General features: G+C 35.4%; 1 long non-coding RNA gene across 13 annotated transcripts in view; it reads right to left on the bottom strand.

The window, feature by feature from the left end:
• Window positions 1–14014, bottom strand: part of LOC129061021 (uncharacterized) — a 162344-nt gene that overhangs the window by 63237 nt on the left and 85093 nt on the right. For 5 of the 13 annotated variants that reach the window (XR_008527970.2, XR_008527969.2, XR_010141150.1 and 2 more), the window contains 3 exons: window positions 5570–5731; window positions 3924–4017; window positions 858–916 (listed from right to left, as the gene is read on the bottom strand). This is a non-coding gene — a long non-coding RNA (uncharacterized LOC129061021). The remainder of the gene's footprint in view (window positions 1–857; window positions 917–3923; window positions 4018–5569; window positions 5732–14014) is intronic. The other 8 variants (XR_008527967.2, XR_010141154.1, XR_010141156.1 and 5 more) reach the window with 3 other exon arrangements.

Below are 14014 nucleotides of genomic sequence, written 5' to 3'. Positions count from 1 at the left end.
GATTTAAATGATTTCATAATTTATATGCATATATCAAAATATTGTATTGCTTTCCATAAATATATACAATTATTATTTTTCAGTTTAAAATAAAATTCTTAAAAAGACAACACCAACAGACGATCAGCTTAAAAAAGTATAATAAATCAAGTGCTGGCCTATTAATGTTAGCATCTGAGTCATCTTGAGGTAGTTTACTTTTTCCATAGTAGGCCATATTTTCTCACTTATTCGTGTATTTTTTTAACTTTTCATTGCGTGCAGAATGGTGTTGATGATATATTATAGGGAGTTTAGATATGTTGCCCTGCTTTACAGGGGTGATGAGTTGTGTTTTGGCAGGCAGTTAACTATTGGAAAATCCTTTGTTCTGTAAGTCTTGGTTTTACTCTTGGCTAGAAATTATATTTCAGCCTTCAACTTAGTCCTGCAACATGGTTATTCCTTGAAGGCATGCTTCCTACTTCTAAGACATGTCCTTTCTGAAGTCTCAAATGAATGTCCAAGTTATTCAGTAAAGTCTTTCAACTCTGGATAAACCAGAATGCTAAATCTCCCAGTCTAGATCTCTAGTAACACTTCGTCTCTCAGCCCCAGAGCAGGTTATCTTTGCTACACTTCATAGAAAGCCATCTTGTGCATGTGCATGTGCATTGTAATGCTTGGCCACTAAAATTTTATGAATCTTCATGAAAACTTCTGCCCTCTCTTACTTACTCCTTCCCTCCCTTATTTTCAGTCTCTGTCACATAAATTTTCACCATGTCAAAAACCCAATGTCTTAGTCCATTTTGTGTTGCTATAACAAAATACTGCAGATTGGGTGATTTAAAATGAATAGAAATGTATTGACTCACAGTTTTGTAGGCTGGGAAATCTAATATCAAGTTGCTGGCATCCGGCAAGGGCCTTCCTGCTGTGTCAACCCATGGTGGAAGAGTGGAAGGGAAAAGTCAAGGTGAGAGAAAGCAACAGATCAAACCTGCAGCCTTAAATCTTTTTATAATTTGTGTTAATCCATTTAGGAAGGTGGATCCCTCATGACCTAAACACATCCCATTTGACCTCGCCTCCCAACACTCTGGCAATGGGGATTAAGTTTTCAACACATAAATTTTAGAGAACACATTAACACCATAGCACTCAAAAACCCAACCATCTTCCTCCAATAAGTAACACTGGTCCATAGTAAGAAAGTGTCTCTGGTCAAGAAGCTAGGATGATCTATTTTGTGTATCACATTTTATATTTTCATGCTTTCAAGGATCAAATTGCTGATCTGCCTGATGTTAATGCCTGGAAAATTACTTTATATATTTTGTTATTTTACTGTTATTTTCATCAAAAGGACAATTCCATCAGCAGTTTACTATGCCATGGCCAGAAGTGTCAGTCTTTTATTTTAAGTTGTTAAAACACTGTCATCATGTAGATACAATACATAATTCTCTTTTTTTGTCAATTATGTTCCCTCCAAAGTCACTGTAATAATTAATGAGATAATGAAAATCATTAGTTTTTTTGTTTAAATTTGTTTTACCTATTACAATTCCAGAACCAAAATTATAGACTTAAAAATATGCACATTTAAAGGCTCATAATGCATTTTTACTAATTTTTTTCAAATAAAAAAATTGTGATGGTTTAAAAATACATGGACAAAGTCTCTGACACTTTCCTTTGAATGTTGACTACCCTTAGTAACATGCTTCTAATAAATAGCATATTATGGAAGTGACTGTGTGTGACTTTCAAATTTAGCTCATAAAAGGCATTACAGCTTCCACTCTGTTCTCTCAGATTACTGGCCCACGGGGAGGTGAGACACCACATAGTGAGGAACCTCAAGTAGCCCTATGAAGAAGTCCACATGGTGAGAAACTGAACTAGCCATGTGTGTGAACCATCTCAGAAGGCCCTCCGACTCTAGTAGGCTTTCACCCTCGACAAAATCCTGACTACAAATTCATGAGCAATCCCAAACCAACTAAACTGTTCCTAGTGTCCTGACCCATAGAAAATGCTGAGGTAGTAAATTTCAATTGATATTTTAAGTCGCTAACTTTTGGGATAATTTGTGAGGCAGCAATAGGTAATCAATGTAAATGGCATCATAGCAATATATAAATTGTCACACTGTCATTAACACTGTCTGATGTCATTTCTTGCTTTTGATATTTTGGTAGTTAAAAAAATGCTTTATTTTCAAGGCTGGGTACTTCTATGATTATGAATATAGTTGAATATCTTCCTGTATACTTAATAAACAGCTAATTTTGTTTTTATATTTGCTAAGTGTTTGTGTATTTTTTGACATTTTTCCTTTGGTAATGTAGTATTTTGTTTGGTTTTGCTTGATTTCTTGGCAGTTTAATTTCACAATATGTTGTAAGATGAAGATTAAAATAGATGTTGCTAATAGTTAAATAATCATATAAACAATATTTACTTAGCAATATTTCCATTGATTTGTCTTGCATTTTAAATGATATACTAAGTTTTAGAAGTCCTTTTTCTTAGGTATCCATTTGATTTCATTGATTTTTTAACGATTATGTCAACAGTATTATTTATAATTATTTTAATTTTGTGAATGATATTTTAACATATGATAAGGTTTATCTGTCTATGTACTTCTTTCACTAAACTTACTGTTATGTTTTCTATTTACTTTTCCATACAATCTTTAGAATAATGTTGCCAATGTTCTAAAAGCACATATAAATATCTATGCTTTTATACATCCCATTCCACATTCTCTCCTTTCCATGTGATGTTGACAGTCCTCCATAGAGAACTGGATTTTATGCTCCCTCCTCTTGTATCTGGGGATGGGGGACTGTGGCTATAATGGAAGTGATATATGACTTCTGAGTTTAGATTTAAAAGCCAATCAAGCTTCTTCCTGGTATTTCCTCTCTCTCTCTCTCTCTCTCTTTCTCTCTCTCTCTCCTTTCTTTTTCAACATACATATCTTGGAATCCCTGAGTCCACAGCTTAAGAGATCACATGGAGAGACATAAAAGATGAGAAAGATGCCCTGCTGTTTGGGTCTTTTCAACCCAAGTACCAGGCATATAAATAAAAAATAATCCCAGCCCCCAGTTCTCATGCCTCCCTACCTGATACTGAAATGGAGCAGAAACAAGCTATACCCAGAGAGCCTTACCCAGATTGCAGATTGAGAGAAAAATAAATATTGTTCTTATTCTAAACAACAAAGTTTTGGGGTGTCTTTTTATGTAACCATGGTACCCAAAGCATCCAACTTGTATTTTGTTTGGTGTTTATTATATTTACTTTTGCAATAATTAGGAAAAATTGACAGAAAGTTGTTTCATAGAACTCCAGAAAAAGCATTAGAGCAACTGTGTTGAATGCCAATGGGGTATCATATAAAGTGAGAACTAAACCAGTCACAGACAGCATTGACATCTGCCCAATAGCCATTCTCCTTTTCTTCCTTGTTAAGAGAACTCTGGTATTTTCAGATATTGGAGCTTTTCTATGTCACCTTGTTCTGCATAAAATGCACATCCCTGTTGAACCACTGCAGATTCAGGGAATGAGTCTGTCTTTGCTCAGTTAATTATGGTCATCATATACCCTTTCCCTGCTTAGAAATGGTTATATGATCCAAATCTGGCCAATGAGACATGATGTGAAGTTTGCCTAGGGAAGTTTTTAGGGATATTTTCTTAGCTAATAAAAGTAGATAAAAGGAAGTGTTATCTCATTATTTTTTTTCCTGCTACTAGACACTTATGTGGATGAGGATGTGATGGCTGGATCCACCTTGAGATATTGAGAAAATCACTCAGTTGGGGGTAACAGAACAGAAAAACAGAAGGCATTATATTAAAGCATCCTTAATATAACAGTACATATTGAACAATAGAATTAAACAAACCCATGTCACTTACCTCCAGATTTTTTATCAAATGACACCATAAATTCCATATTATTTGAGAAGATGAAATTTACTGGGATTTTCTGTTGTTTACTGCTGAAAGCAACCTAATTGATAGAGGTGAGTTACTTCTTCATATTTCCTCCTAGTCAATTATTTACCACCCTGTATATTATTAGGATGAAGAGCAAGTTCTGTGTACTGTTACATTTCTACTGTTCATCCCAATGCCTAACACACAGTAGTCAACAATTTGTGAATGATTATCACTACCTCCTTCTCCAACTCCAAGATGATCTCATAGCATCTCCCAGCAATATGTCCATAATGCAGTATAGCATGCTGGTTAATGAATATGGTCTTGAGTTAGACATGCATTTGAATTTCTTATCTGATATTTTGTAGCTTATCAATTTGATAAGAGTGTTACTTATTGTTTTTTGGCTCTTAAGTAAACCAGATCTCAATCACAAATAACTCTTATTTCAAAAGGAATTTTTTAGTCACAAAATAAGAAGTCCAGAAGTAAGATGGTTGGATAATTCAGGGGTTCAATGGTCCAGGTTCGTTCTACTGTTTACTCTCTTCCATATTCAGCAGAGCCTCTCCTTTGGCAGGCATAGTTCTAGGTGCTCAAGAAATATTAGTAAAACAGACACAGAAGCCCTGCTTTTGTGGAATTTGCACTGTTGCCAGAGGGGAAAGCTATAAAGGAGTATAATAGATTATCAAATATATAAATAATAAATAGATGATAATGTATAATAAATAATAAATATGATAAAAGGAAATCATATGGTACACTAAAAAGCAATGAGTTTTATGGGGAAAAATAGAACAGAGAATTGGAAGTTGGAGGGTGGCTTGAGGGTTTCATCTTGAGATTCAATCATCTTCACAAGATGCTAATAGCAGATGTCGGTCTTACATCGACACAACATCCAGTCTTGAAGACAGAGCACAGATTTTTTTGTTTCTTTTAAAAAGGTAGACTATTTTCCCATAAGTAATGCAGCAAAAATATCCCTAACTGTTCCTTCAGAGATATGTGTCCTGTCTCACCTCTCAATAAATCCCAAGGGGGACAGAAGGACTGTGCCAGAGTGACATTGCTCAAAGTCAGACCCTGGGACTGGACAGGCACTGAGACTCTCTAGATGTTCTTGTGCTTGAAAGAAATGTATATTCTTTGCAAGTTTATAGGGGAACAGTAAGGAGTGGCAATTGGGTATTTAAACAAAAGTATCCTCCATAGCAAATTACTCAGTCTTCTAAATCCTTAGTTTCTTTTCTACAAGATAGAGAAAATAATAGTATCCATTTAGTTGAGTTGCTGAGAAGATAAGATAATGCATAAAAAGTACTTAGTAAAGGACCCAGCATATTGTGAGGCCTTAATAAGTGACAGTTATCATCATGGTCATTATTACTGTTAGTATTAACAGTCATCACAACACCCAGCAAATACTTTGGGGTATATATTAATTGTGATGCATTAAAGTAAAAGGGGAAAATGAAGGACTAAGTGACACATTAAATATATATAATGGTCCCTTTTGATAGAATCTCAGATATGCACATTAACTTCAACACAGCTGTAACACTATTAATTAAATTCTATCCTTTAACATGTAAATAGCTTTTTTAATATACATCTACCATCAGATTCTCCTGGTATCCCTATTGCTCCCCGTAGGCGTACTTCGGACATCTCTAGAAGTCTCCAAGACTGTTTTTCTTGCTGCACTTTAAGATCAGCAGGGGTCCAGTGAAGTTATTGTTGCTTCCTTGGAAATAACATGACTTGGAATCATCTTCCTTCTGAATAACACATGCAGCACATAAATACAAAAGCTTCTTTCATCTGGCACATTTAAGATACCAAGAATTATGTTGAAAATCCAAATCATACTTTTATTTTCCTAAGGAACGAGTGTGACATTATTCTGTTATTTTGGTGATGACTAACATTATAGGCTAATTTTCTTTATTATTTACTTTTCTTGAGAGAAGTGGAACTTTTCCTCTGATCCCAGAGTGTTTTCAATGCTTCAAAATCTCCAAGTACTCAACATATGTACAATTATACATAAACAAACTTAGGCATAGAAATAAGACAGGTAAATGTGAAGAAATCTGTAGATTTGTCTCACATTAATCAGGAACTTAAATTAGCAACCTTCTAAAAGCAATGACAGAAAAAAAGGGCTTTCCTATTACGTCACATATAGGTACTGATTGCCTACTGTGTATATGTTCTTTACATTTATATTTTTTGTTCTATTCTTACAGCAACCCTTTGAGGTGAATATTATTTTCCTTATTCTATGAAGAACTATAGTTCAAAGAGTCTAAGTAATGTGCTAAGAGGACACATTTAGTGAATAGGGGAAATAGACTTTATCCTGTCAACTTAAAAAAATACAACTTATGAATTTAGAAGAGGAGACTTTATTTCTGTCAACTTAAGATAATACAATTTATAAATTTAGAAGAGGAGACTTTATTTATCATAAAGAGTTGCAGCCTACAGCCATTCTGATAGGCTGGGAAGCATAGACTCTGACCAAAAGCTCAAAACAGATACTTCAAGGCGGGGGCAAAGGCAACAGGAATATGTTAAGTGGGGTGACCAAATATACATCTTCAGTAAGCTACAGAAGGCGTCATGAATATTTATGAAAGGAGAAACATGTACATGCACAATGGAGCTCCCTGTGTCTCTCTGTTCAAAAAACGGTGGTGATCTGGGGGCGTTTTTGGCCTTCTGATATCAAAAGGTAAAGCAGAAGACATGAAAACACTCACTGTGCATTCTCTGTAGACTGGCCAGAACAGTAGTGGTCAGTGGTCACTTATCAGGCAAAAAAGGATGGGTAGCATCAGGTGGTTGGTTGATATCAGTGGTGGAGTTTTTCAGAAAAGCTGGTTTCCATTAGGCCCTTAGGGAAGAAAGCCTAATTATGGTTAGCAAAGGAGGTAGTCTGACTCCCTCATCCCATAATGGCCAAGAATTCAGTTTTCAGGGTTATTCTGGGGTCTTCTTGCCTAGGAGATGGTTCATTCAGTCAGTTGGGGGGTTTAGAATTTCATTTTTAGTTTACAATTCCCAGGTCTTGACTATAAGATTTTTGCCTGATCCATCACATAGCTTAGTCCACAAATCATCTATATTATCAAACATGGGTTTTCAAGTATGTATTTTTCTTTTTTTCTGTTATGTACAATGTTTTGTAATCTTTTTCTATAGTGGCCTGATTTGCTATTGTTTTGAATCCGTAAACCAAAAAGTATCTGAGACAAATCTCAATCAGTTTAGAAGTTTATTTTTCCAAGATTAGGGACATGCCCATGACACAGCCTCTGGAAATCCTGAGAATATGTGCCCAAGATGGTCAGGTTACAGCCTGATTTTATAGATTTTAGGGAGGCATAAGACATCAATCAATACATGTAAAATGTACATTGGTTCGGTCTGGACAGGCAGGACAACTCAAAGGGAGGCTTTCAGGTCATAGGTGGATTCCAAGGTATTCTGATGGCAATTGGTGAAAGAGTTTATCTCCAGACCTGGAATTGAAATGTTTAGGTTGAAATAAGAGGTTGTGAAGACCAAGGTTCTTATTATGCAGGCAAAGCCTCCAGGTAGCAAGCTTCAGAGAGAATAGATTGTAAATGTTTCTTATCAGACTTAAAAATGTGCCAGACTCTTAGTTAATCCTCTCCTGGGTAAGGAAAAAGATCTAGAAAGGAAAGGAGATTCTCTATAGAGTGTATTTCCCCCATAAGAGACAGCTTTGCAGGGCCATTTCAAAATATGCTGAAGAAATATATTTGCTTTTTATTTCTCTCAGGGCCTGCTATCTGTCATTGGGTATCTTATTGCTACAAAGAGTCAGATTTGTCCCTCTTAAGATCTCTGTTTTCATGTTAATGCTGATCAGTTGTGCCTGAATTCCAAAGGAAGAAGGGTATGATAAGGTATGTCCAACCCCCCTTCCCGTCATAACCTGAACTCACGTTTTGAGTTAACTTTGGAATGCCCTTGGCCAAGAGGAGTCGTTCATTCAGTTGGTTGGGGGCTTAGAATTTTATTTTTGGTTTACAATTTTTTAAGAAAGTTAAGCAGTTTTTCAAAGTACCAGCAATAGAACCTTATTTAGCTATTTTGACTTGACATCACTACCCATGAGAGCTCATTTTTCCCATGAAATATTTCACCTGTGTATTTCACCTGAGGAGTCAGGCAGGGTCAGTGAAATAATTCTTCTTTGTCAGGTAATTCTTATACCTAGTTTAAATTCTTCCTCAGAACATTGCTGGGAAAACATTTTGTCTAGCTCAAGATTTACCTTTTTTTTTTCTAATCTTCAATCTTTTTTGTGCCAGGAATGTAGGAAACCCCAAATCCCAGTTTCCTCCAGGTGGCTACAATCCATCTATTACATTTAATAAACTATTTAATAATTTTTTTACCTCACAGGTTTCTTTTTATTTTCAGATGGTGAAACTTAGGCAACCCTGCTTTGTATATTTTTATTATTATTTAAACATATACAACTTACTTAAATCTAGTAATTAGTTTTATCTTTTATAATTTACTGTTATCTTTTCCTGTGTATATTTTCTTCCTACTGAAAGAAATCTTGAATGTTTTTATTTTTGGAGTTCTGGAGGCTGCTAATACCTATATTCAAGAATAATGTCTCAAGGAAATAATCTGGACGCCTTTACCGAAATAGCATTCTAAAAACACAGCAAAGGCCATGCCTTATTTTGGAGCTACAAGAATGGCATCTTCTTTAATAATCTAGTATCATTGTCAATTAGGCACTTTTTGGAGGATGAGGGGAATTTACATAGGTTATTTAGGTTTATAAGCCTCTAGGCAATACTTCTACTTGTTTGTTAACCATATTGTCAATACTCAACAAATAATACAATTGGGCATTTTTTTAAATGCATAAATGCTTTTACATCAGTAGGGGAAAATGAAGCTCTGTATGTATTCTACTTTTCTGTTTTTATTCTCAAATATTGTTTGCAGAGCAGAGTGAAAGAAGGGAGGTGATGGGGACAGAGGTTTGTCTAGATTTGGAAGATCTCTATAATTAAATTTGACTTTGGGTCTTGATTGTAAAAAATCTAAAGTCCTATGGACAGTAGATGATATATTTTGTTGCTTCACAAAACTTTTCCAAGGGATGCAATTATATTTCAGAAAATGGAACAAGTCATCTTAGAGATATTTCTTATTCCAAAGACCTTAAAGTTTGAAGTGAATATAATTCCTAAAAAATTAAGTTCCAATATTCTCTCACAGATATGGTGACCTAATTTTTCCTTCTGCATGTTTTCCACAATGAAGGAAATCTATGAAATTTGAAGACTGTATTGTATTTATCATGATGCTTAATGCAAATACAAAGATTTGAGGAATCTTTTCACCGAAAATTTAATTTACTGCGGGGTTATACAATCTAGTGACAAACAGAAACCATCTAAATTTTTAAGTAATCAATGTGGTTGATGTTTTATTAATAGCTGTTAATCAGAAATTTGTGTAACAGCAATATGTCTCTCTTTGCAGACAAATAGGTTGCAAGTAGGTTTTATTTTTGTCTTTTTTCAAAAGCAATTGGGTTTTCAAAAAGCAGTTGCTGTTTGTTTAGAGTCACTGTATTGAGCAAGGTTTGTGCAAAAATAAGCGAACAGCTATGCAGAAATACATGGTTTCTGTTATTTTTCTTCTATATAATATTATCCCTTCAATCAAATATGAGAAAACAATTTTTAAAGAAAAGTGTTTTACCTGTGTCATTTATTTATTTCATAGTTTCAATTCAGAAGTATAAATATGAAATGATCTTAGTTTCTCCAACAACTCACTCCCCAACTCTTCTGTGTTGAATCCCCTTTTCTAATTCTTTAACACATCATAATTCTGTACCAACTTTAACTGTTTGAACTGAGTTCTTAAAACTTGTTCTCATGCCTCCATCTCTGGTCAAAGAAAACCACACTTGTGACTTGTGGCTTGAAGGTTTTCTATCTTTCCCAGGCATTGACTTCCAGACTTTATTGCCTGAGTGTGGGAAGATATGGGCTGTGGTGGTCATCTCACCCTGCCAGAAAAAGCCGGGAGGAGGCTGGGAGGTGACCCTGTTCTCATTCAACTTCTCCAGTGCCCCTGGGAGCCCTGCTAATACAATGGTCTCCAAATTTGCCCAGTTCTTGTACATGCTTCTATAGAAACATTTCTTTCTCAATGAAGCTATACCTATTCCAATAAGTGAGAGTTAGTTGGGCCACAGATTGCGAACATTAAACCATTAAAGGTAGGCCATGGCTGCCAAACTTCAATGAAAGTAGTTTTGTGCTCCAGAGAAAACGGCTTGAATAGCTTCTAATGAAAAGTGTTGCTGTGCTTTTTAGAAGGAATTTCAAATATACGAGTGTAATTCTTGAAGGAGCAATCTGAATATAAGGTCATTCTAGAACAATATGTAGAACAAATAGAACACCAGTAAATGCCATTAAGATCATAAATTATCTTGCTGTGATGTTAATGCATTTCATGGATACAATCTCATGGTTGAGAAACTTCAATTAAGAGTAAAATCTGAATGATGAAGAATTTTAGGTGAGATTTGCAATGGTTCATAGATGATAAAAGAAAGCCTGATAAACAGATTTATTTGCATGTCATCTTTTTTGTAACTGAATAGCAATGTATGCCTCTGTGTAGTTTTACGCAATAAAACGGAATACTACTACACAATGAAATGATCTGAATGAACATTTAGTTGAAGTGGCTTGCAGGAACAGAGGAGCTTACAATACAATTATGCAACACTACCTTCTGTGATGTTGTAAAGGAAAAAAAAGCACTAAATTACTACAAAAATTTACCTCTGTAACTCCTTTTTTAAAAACTACATATAACTTGTAGGTATATCTAAAAACTTTTCTCTTTGCACAGAGAAAGTTCATTGTTGATGTCATGAGAAATTACGGGTTAAATGCTTTGGAGTGACCTTGAACATGAGAGGCACTATAACGGCCATGCATTTGATTTATGATTTGACTGAGATGACCATGACCGGGTGCCACAAAGTGCCCTTAAGGTTAGCACAAGCGTTCTAGATCCTTCACCCAAAAATGATAAGTCTAAAGCTTCAAGTTAAGCAGGATGATGGGGAAAGCAAAGCAATTATATAAGGAAAGATGGAAAAAAAGATTGGCTGAGGCCTGCACAGCCCACTTGGGCAAAAAGATAACCTTGAGCAGATAAGTAATTGATTAGGATAATAGAGAAGAAAGATGGGAGAGCCTGAGGCCTTATATCTTTGTGGAGATATTACATTATCTCTAGTCTGCCTAATATTGAATTTATTTTATATGATAGAATATCTTTTAAGCCATTGTTTTGGGGCTTTTCTCTGATATATAACCCAGCCTAATGCAAACTGACACACAAATTTTAGTTTAGAACTTATGAGCATAGCAATTGGAACATAAGAATATATCAGATAGCTCTGTTCTCATGAAATTTTCTACACAATGGGAAATATAAGTAATAATAAATTTAAGTAATAATAATAATAATAGAATATAAACATGTTATAATCAAGGACTTCCCTTAGAACTTTGAGCACATAGAGCAGGAGTGTTAAATACATCAAGATGAGCAAAGGTCTCCCTGAGGAAAACGTGATGGGTTTATGCATTACTGTGTTTAAGACAATACAGCCTTAATGTTTAATATTTAATGCTGATATTCACGTATTCGGACAATGTTCATGACCAATAACGCGTGAGAAAAGCAGTTTGTTTTTCTGTCTCTTGAGATGAATTGTATTCATCCATCAATCACCATCAAACACTCCTTCTCCAGACTCTTTTTCTACATGCAGTTTATTTTTATTTTTATTTTATTTTATTTTATTTTTTGAGACAGAGTCTCTCTCTGCCACCCAGGCTGTAATGCAGTGGCACTATCTCGGCTCACTGCAAGCTACGCCTCCGGGGTTCACGCCATTCTCCTGCTTCAGTCTCTGGAGTAACTGGGACTACAGGTGCCCACCACCACGCCCGGCTAATTTTTGTATTTTTAGTAGAGACGGGGTTTCACCGTGTTAACCAGGACGGTCTTAATCGCCCGACCTCGTGATCTGCCCGCCTCAGCCTGCCAAAGTGCTGGGATTACAGGCGTGAGCCACCGCGCCCGGCCACTACATGCGGTTCATATTTATGATTACACACTATCATAGATTACTGTCCTTAGAAGGTAGTCTTCCAGAAACACACTCTAAACAAAACTACTGAGTTTTGATGTTACAGACAAAAACAGCAGTAACATGCTTTCCTCCTGGGGTGCCTTTTGAGATGCCCGGAAATCATTTTTCGTAATCACATATGGACAGATGTACTTTTCAAATACAAGACTCCTATATGGCACAAGTATATTAGTTTAGAGCCACTGCTGATTCAAAAAGTGCTTCAAGGAAGGATAAATATGCTTCCAGAAAATTCCCCTTTAAAAAGTATGCTTCTAGAAAAGAAAATGGCATTAAGAAATCTTTTTAGAACAAATACCATATCCCAAAGCTTATTTTAGGAATAAAAATTCTCTTTGGTTGTTTTAAGAAATGATCTCATCTTTGTTTCTAGAATAATGTGCAATGGGGTAATAGTACCATTTCATAATGGGCCATCTGATGTTTTAGTTTGTACATATAATTAATCATTTTTTGGTCTCCTGTAATTATAGAATTAATGGAGATAAAATTTCCTCTGTGTATTTAAAATACTAAAGGACATTAAAGCTATTAGCCTGAGAAAATGGCCAGTCCTACTTTATAGTAGCATACGACAGTTAGTGTAGTGTAGTGAGCTGTGTTCACCTTTAACTGAAATACTGAGACAGAGGGTACAGTTATTTTTCCTGCTTACAGTTTTAATTTTACATCTGAATAAAATGGAAACAATCAGGTGACATATTTTTCTTCCCTATAAAAGAGAGAATTACAGTTCCCTAAAATCAATAGCTGTCAATCAAGGCCTAGACATAGTGTGATGTGCATGAATAAAGACTGATTTGTTAACCGTGCAGAAGTGAAGTTAGCCATGCAAAGAGACACATTGTCAATTGCCAGCAATTTACTATGTTTTTGAAAACTGCAGGCAGCAATTTACTGAAAAGATTAGGCCAGTTACTGTACACATGTGACATTTTCTTGATTTAAGATGTCAATCTAAAAAGCTGTAAACTGACACCTGGAGTTTGGAATGAAGTTATAAAGTTTACAAAGAGCTGCTTTTTGCTGAAAATGTCTATATTTCTGCTCTGGGAGACCCCTGAATGCACACCCCTGCTGGGGCTAACCATGTGAATGCAAATGAACCCTGTCACAGAAGGGTGACACACCTTCTCTTGGGACCATTAAGTACCTACCTTTGCATCATTCACTGCTCAAATGCACTTGGCATCCATAAGAAAGCATGCCCATGGGCTTTTATTTCTTAGGACTGATATTATTAGAATGAAAGCACTATGAATGCATTTTAATAGTCTCAAACCATCTCATTTAATAGACTCAAACCATAGTCTCAAACCATAAAAATATAGTTACTTTAATCTTGCATCAGGATTCCTATTTTTTAGTTGCTCTTCTAAAGAATATGGTATGAGCAAAGTGGAACATCATCATTGAATAACACAGTAATAATTGCCGCAGGCAAGATCCACTGATGAGTGCTAAAATTAATGGGTCAGTCTTTAAGGAGAAACAGGTTATCTGTATAGCCTCAAAGTATCTTCCTCAAGATATTTATTAATTACTCTATTGGTTTTAATACATGTCTCCAGATTATTTGATATTCCCTTCTTCCAGAAGGTGAAACTTAATTCTGCTTACTCTCCATGTTGCTGGATTTATTGACTTACTTCCAAAGAATAGAGCACGTAAAGGGAAAATGGTAACTTTCCCATAGAGAAACCTGACATACGGCACTTTATCTAGGGGATCAAGATTAGCATCATCTAGAATAAGCCATGTTGATATCGTGTACCCCCAATATGATGTGATGGGTAGAGGATTT

Source organism: Pongo abelii, chromosome 7 (assembly GCF_028885655.2).
Source record: "Pongo abelii isolate AG06213 chromosome 7, NHGRI_mPonAbe1-v2.0_pri, whole genome shotgun sequence".
NCBI lineage: Eukaryota > Metazoa > Chordata > Mammalia > Primates > Hominidae > Pongo > Pongo abelii.
The sequence above is the reverse complement of the archived record's forward strand: the minus strand, read 5'-3'. Positions and strand labels throughout refer to the sequence as shown.